This window comes from Pinus tabuliformis, chromosome X, assembly GCF_031772625.1.
Source record: "Pinus tabuliformis cultivar Carrire ecotype Pingquan chromosome X, CPIR1, whole genome shotgun sequence".
In the NCBI taxonomy this organism is placed as follows: domain Eukaryota; kingdom Viridiplantae; phylum Streptophyta; class Pinopsida; order Pinales; family Pinaceae; genus Pinus; species Pinus tabuliformis.
Genome location: NC_142308.1, coordinates 659,915,926 through 659,923,102, shown reverse-complemented (window position 1 = coordinate 659,923,102; position 7,177 = coordinate 659,915,926).

Below are 7,177 nucleotides of genomic sequence, written 5' to 3'. Positions count from 1 at the left end.
GGACAATGTTAGTGCTTCTTATATATGATTTATGACCTTGTCTTCCTGGGGAAACTTTCATGCTATGCTTTCTGACCATGTGTTCTTCATCCATTATGGTAAGGTAATCTTTAATACTTAGGATTTCATGCACTTATTATATTCATTTATGCATACATTACTTAGGTCATCATAGGGTTTCATCAATGCATATTATGGATTTATTTAACAAGGGACTTTCAATGCGCTTAGGGTTTTTATCTTCAACAAGAAATGTTATGGATCATTTCCTAGGGTTATCATCTTTAACAATGTAAGGGTTTGCACCTAGAATTTTACACTCAGGATTTTCTCCTAGATAATGCACCTAGGGTTTTTTTGCTAGGGTTTTGAACTTGTAGCTAAGATTTTTCATTCATATTGATATGCCTTAGACAATGTTAGTCCTTCTTATATATGCTTTATGACATTGTCTTCCTAGGGAAAATTTCATACCACGGTTTCTGCACATGTGTTCTTAATCCATTAGGGTAAGGGAATATCTAATACTTAGGATTTCATGCAATTATCATATTCATTTAGGGCTTCATTCATGCATACATTGGTTAGGTCATATTAGGGTTACATTAATGCATATCAGGGCTCCATTCAATAAGGGATTTTCAATGCACCGAGGGTTTTCATCTTCAAAAATCAATGTCAGGGTTTCATTACCCAGGGTTATCATCTTTAACAATGAAAGGGTTTGCACCTAGGGTTTTTCACTTAGGGTTTTATCCTAGACAATTCACCTAGGGTTTTGAACTTGTTTCTAGGGTTTTGAACTTGTAACTAGGATTTTTCCATCATATTGACATGCCTTGGACAATGTTGGTTATTATTATATATACTTTATGACATTGTCTTGCTAGGGAAACTTTCATGCTACATTTTCTCCACATTTTTTCTTCATCCATTAAGATAAAGGAATCTTTAAGACTTAGGATTTCATGCACTTATCATATTCATTTAGGGCTTCATTCATGCATACATTTCTTAGGCCATATTTGGGTTTGATCAATGCATATTAGGGCTTTTCAATGCACCTAGGGTTTTCATGTTCAACAAGCAATGCTAGGGTTTCACTACCCAGGTTTACCATCCTAAATGATGCAATTGTTTTCACCTAGGGTTTTTCACTTAGGGTTTTCTCCAAACAATGAACCTAAGGGTTTGCGCCCAGATATTTTCACTTAGGGTTTTGAGGTTGTTGCTAGGGTTTTGAACTTGTAGCTATGATTTTTACATCATATTAACATGCCTTGGACAATTTTAGTGCTTCATATATATGCTTTATGACATTGTATTGCTAGGGACACTTTCATGTTATGGTTTCTTCACATGTATTCTACATCCATTAGGATAAGGGCATATTTATTACTTAGTATTTCATGCACTTATAATATTCATTTAGGGCTTCTTTCATGTATACATTAGTTAGGTCATCTTACAGTTTCATTAATGCATATTAGGGCTTGCTTTAACAAGGGATTTTCAATACACCTAGGGTTTTCATCTACAACAAGCAATGATAGGGTTTCATTACCCAGTGTTATCATATTTAACAATGCAAGGGTTTGCACCTAGAATTTTTCACTTAGGGTTTTCTCCTAGTCAATGCACCTCGAGTTTTGTACTTAAGATTTTGAACTTGTTGCTAGAGTTTTGAACTTGTAGCTAGGATTTTTCCATCATATTGACATGCCTTTGACAATTTTAGTCATTCTTATATATACTTTATAACATTGTCTTTCTAGGGAAACTTTCATGCTACGGTTTCTCCACATGTGTTCTTCATCCATTAGGGTAAGGGCATCTTTAATATTTAGGACTTCATGCACTTATCATATTCATTTAGGGCTTCATTCATGCATACATTTCTGAGGTTGTCTTATGGTTTTATCAATGCATATTAGGGTTTGCATTAACAAAGGATTTTCATTGCACTTAGAGTTTTCATATTCAATAAGCAATTTTAGCGTTTCATTGCTCGAGATTATCATATTTAACAATGCAAGGGTTTGCACCTAGGGTTTTGCACTTAGGGTTTTGAAACTAGGGTTTTTCATTTAGGGTTTTGAACTTGTTACTAGGTTTTTGAACTTGTAACTAGGATTTTTCCATAATATTGACATGCCTTGGACAATGTTAGTGTTTCTTATATATGATTTATGACATTTTCTTGTTAGGGAAACTTTCATCCTACAGTTTCTTCACATGCGTTCTTCATCCATTAGGGTAAGGGCATATTTAGTACTTAGGATTTCATGCACTTATCATATTCATTTAGGGCTTCATCCATGCATACAATCCTTAGGTCATATTAGGGTTTCATCAATGCATATTATGGCTTGCTTTAACAAGGGCTTTTCAATGCACTTAGGGTTTTCATCTTCAACAAGAAATATGATTTCATTACCCAAGATTATCATCTTTAATAATGCAAGGGTTTGCATCTAGGATTTTTCACTTAGGGTTTTCTCCTAGACAATGCACCTAGGGTTTTTCACTTAGTATTTTGAACTTGTTACTAGGGTTTTGAACTTGTAGCTAGGATTTTTCCATAATATTGTTATGCCTTGGACAATGTTAGTGCTTCTTATATATGCTTTATGGCATTGCCTTTCTAGGGAAACTTTCATGCTACGATTTATGCACATGCGTTCTTCATCCATTATGGTAAGGGCACCTTTAATACTTAGGATTTCATGTAGTTATCATTCATTTAGGGCTTCATTCATGCATACATTTCATACGTTATCTTAGGGTTTCATTAATGCATATTAGGGCTTGACTTAACAAGGGATTTTCAGTGCACCTAAGGTTTTCATATTCAATAATAAATGTTAGGGTTATCATCTTTAACAATGCAAGTGTTTGCACCTAGGGTTTTTCACTTAGGGTTTTCTCCTAGACAATGCACCTAAGGTTTTGTACTCAGGGTTTTGAACTTGTTGATAGGGTTTTAAACTTGTAGCTAGGATTTTTCCATCATATTGACTTGCCTTGGACAATTTTAGTGATTCTTATATATGCTTTATGACACTTTTCTAGGGAAACTTTTGTGCTACGGTTTCTCCACATGTGTTCTTCATCCATTAGGCTAAGGAAATATTTAATACTTACAATTTCATGCACTTATCATATTCATTTAGGGCTTCATTCATGCATACATTACTTAGGTCATATTAGGGTTTCATTAATGCATATTAGGTCTTTCTTTAACAAGGGATTTTCAGTGCACCTAGGGTTTTCATCTTCAACAAGCAATGTTAGGTTTCATTACCCAAGGTTATCATCTTTAACATTGTAAGGGTTTTCACCTAGGGTTTTGCACTTAGGGTTTTCTCCTAGAAAATGCACCTAGAGTTTTACACAAAGGGTTTCAAACTTGTTGCTAGGATTTTGAACTTGTAGCTAGGATTTTTTCCATCATATTGGCATGCCTTAGACAATGTTAGTGCTTCTTATATATGTTTTATGACATTGTCTTGCTAGGGAAACTTTCATGCTACAGTTTCTCCACATGTGTTCTTCATCCATTAGGGTAAGGGCATATTTAATACTTAGGATTTCATGCACTTATCATATTCATTTAGGGCTTCATTCATACATACATTGCTTAGGTCATCTTAGTGTTTCATCAATGCATATTAGGGCTTGATTTAACAAGGGTTTTTCAATGCACCTAGGGTTTTAATCTTCAACAATCAATGTTAGGGTTTCATTACCTAGGGGTATAATCTTTAATAATGCAAGGGTTTGCACCTACGGTTTTTCACATAGGGCTTTATTCTAGACAATGCACCTAGGGGTTTACACCTAGGTTTTTCACTTAGGGTTTTGAACTTGTAGCTAGGGTTTTTCCATCATATTGACATGCCTTAGAAAATGTTAGTGCTTCTTATATATGCTTTATGAAATGGTCTCACTGGGGAAACATTGATGCTAGGGTTTCTCCACATGTGTTATTCATATATTAGGGTAAAGGCGTCTTTAATACTTAGGATTTCAGGCACTTATCATATTCATTTAGGGCTTCATTCATGCATACATTACTTCAATGTTATAATAGGGAACATTATAAAATGTAGACAATATTCCATGAATTAGACATTTATTAGATCAAAATTGTAGCATTAAACAACACTTACAAGATAATGAAGAATATATAAATCCATAAAATTCCCCAAGAGAAACTTCAAGAGAGAAAACGATTTTTTCCAAATGTTATAATGCATTAGAACCATCCAAATCACTCCACAAAGTTGCAGGTCAAAAATATCTAATGAGGCTAGCCAAAAATCCAATGTTCTATGATCCAAAGTGAGAGAGGGTCTCTCTTATTTAGACAAGTCTAATGAGCTCGACTTCATTAAGCAGAATACCCTACATAAAAAATTATGTGAGATACCCTTGGTCACAAGCCAACCAAGTGTTGTGGCCAGCAACAACCCCCCCTCTTATTTAAGTTTTGACATCAATACTAAATAAGTGGGGACCCGTCATCTAGAAAATAACAATAAATTAGAGCTTATATTCCCCTTTTGAATAAATCTTACTATCATAAACTTAGGAGAATATACACAAAAATCCAAAAAGACGTAAGTTTATGATGAGTTCGAACAAAATATTTCTCTCAATGATAAAAGCATCGCATCGCAAAAAGGAAATAACGACATCATATAAGCAAACTCCTACAAATGCGAAATTGTGATGCGAGATCGCACACCGAAGGAACTCATCGCATCGCAGTTTTCATATGCTTCAAATATCACTTAAGGTGAAATACTTCAAATCCGTCGATATGTGATAATATGTCTTGCAAATCTCATTTCGCAGAAACACATGGTAATGAATGATTGTCAAAACATAATGGAATAGCGATATTGCGATCTACGATATTGCGAAGCAAATCGCAAAATCGCTTTATCGCAGATCTACAGGGCACATCATTCCAAAAAAGTTTTCGTACTCCAAGGTCAAGTCATGCGCATTAATGTTAATTTAATAGGTTAGTTGATGATCATTAATGACATAAGGTTTCGATCTGATCAAGAACTCAGTTCATGTAGGGTGATATATTTCATATGATTTCAACATTTAAAACTTGCCAGTCACCTTATTCATATCATTACTCTTACCTGATTTCATAAATTGCAGGAGGGGAAAATAGAAAGGTACACATAGCAGTGTTATTGGGAAGAAGGTAAAATCTCTAATTTCTGAAGACAGAAATGATGCCCTTATACACAGACATCACCTGGGATATCAAAATATTTTGATCGAAAAAGAGAATCAATTATAGGTTATGCAAGAGATGCATAAAGATGATCCCAAGCTTACAGAGTTTGTCATAGAAGCCATTGCCTTAAATGACCAACTCTTGCAACAGCAAGAAACATTATGCCAAAGAATATCGCAACGGAGCTCCTATTGCGAGATAAGCGACAAAATCACTAATCAAGTCGTGCATTTGTGACATGATTATGATTTAATTGACAGAAGATTTTCTGATTATTTGGCTTGGAAAGAATCAGAGGAAGGAGGAAAGGCAAGCGCACCCAAAATCAATGAATCCCATAAAGAAATTCTTTTTAATAAATGGGATGCACAGATCAGGAAGGCGGAATAAGCAGCAGATGCCATCAATAGGTTAACCAAGTTGAATTGGGATTCCTACTGGCAGTACTTGGTTAAACCACACAGTCAATGCATGACTATCAAATGCCTCACTAACTCTATCGAGAAGATAGCGCCAGCGCTTGTTGATTTTGTTTTTGCAGGACAACTAAAGTCTAAGGTCGGCCAACCAATCTCCTCAAGCCGATGCTGAATGCTTGCGACCACAGAGAACAGATACATAGATAGTAATTTCCAGATTTAGTTTTGGTTTAGTTTTAGTTTTATTTTTGCCTTAGATGAGGGTGGTCATTTAAACTGCCTCCTATATTTTTGTAATAGACTATTTTTAGGATTTAGCTAGTAGTATTTCAACCCTTCTCATGCATTTAGAGAAGGGTCCTGAAATTTGTCGAAAACGTTTCCTCAGAACATGCACTTCTGCACCCTTGGAGGAGGTTTTAATGAATGAATGTAACAAGGTTTATTGATATTTGTGTTTAATATCTGCTACTGAAATTTCACTTTTGTACTCTTAGTAGATGTTGAACTAAGAAGAGATAGATCATTATTGCTGAAGCTCATGAGTAGAACTTGTTATCAATGGTAATTTTATCTCTTAACGATTCCTGCCTATGTGTTTAAGTGATATTTATGTTCAGTTATTTATATATGAATGTTTGAATGTTTGTGTTATCATTTGGCACTTTTGTACGGTGATGGCTCTTTAATTTATGCTTAATATATGAATGACTTATTATGTGATATGCTTTTCACAACTATTTCGGCTAACTTTTATACAAAACGGTTCATCTTTATTGAATTCTTTTCTCATAGAAATTGAATGATCTTTATTACCAATTGTTGTTAGAAACTATTTTAGATTGCATAATTGAAGATTAAATCCCGGGTTAGTTTTAGAATTAGATATTTATGTTTATTAGAATACAATTGCATGTTGTTAGATTAGATTTAGAATAAAATCATTTTACTTAGGAATTATTAGAAAGGAAATATCAATTCTCAACACACACACACATAAATTTGGAAACTTGTCCCATATCCCCAGTCGGACCCACCATCCCAAATGAAAAAGGAGCTGCTAACCAACATCTGGACCGGGTGGGTATCCCCCTTGTTGTAGACCCGATTTTCGGGGCTTCAACATATTTGGCGCTAGAAGGAGGGCCTGAACTATGAATGGCTAGTAAATCTAAATCTAAATACCATTCTGAGAGTAAATCACCCTCAACATCTCCCCCGACTTCTCCATCGCACTTAGAATCTATAAATCTTGAGCGAGAAGTCGATAAAACAACAGCCACTGCCACAAACCCAAACATTTCGGAGAAATTGACTATTGAACCTCCTAAAGTTTAATCTTTGATCCATAAACTTCAGCGATTTTCCATATCGCCCCAGAAATCTGAAATATCTCAAGGTAGTGTGACTTCGCATTATAACCCTTCTCATCCTCTTACCAGATTGCAGAGTGAAAAGTTTGGTATCGAACCAACTGAATTACCTCTACCTAAAA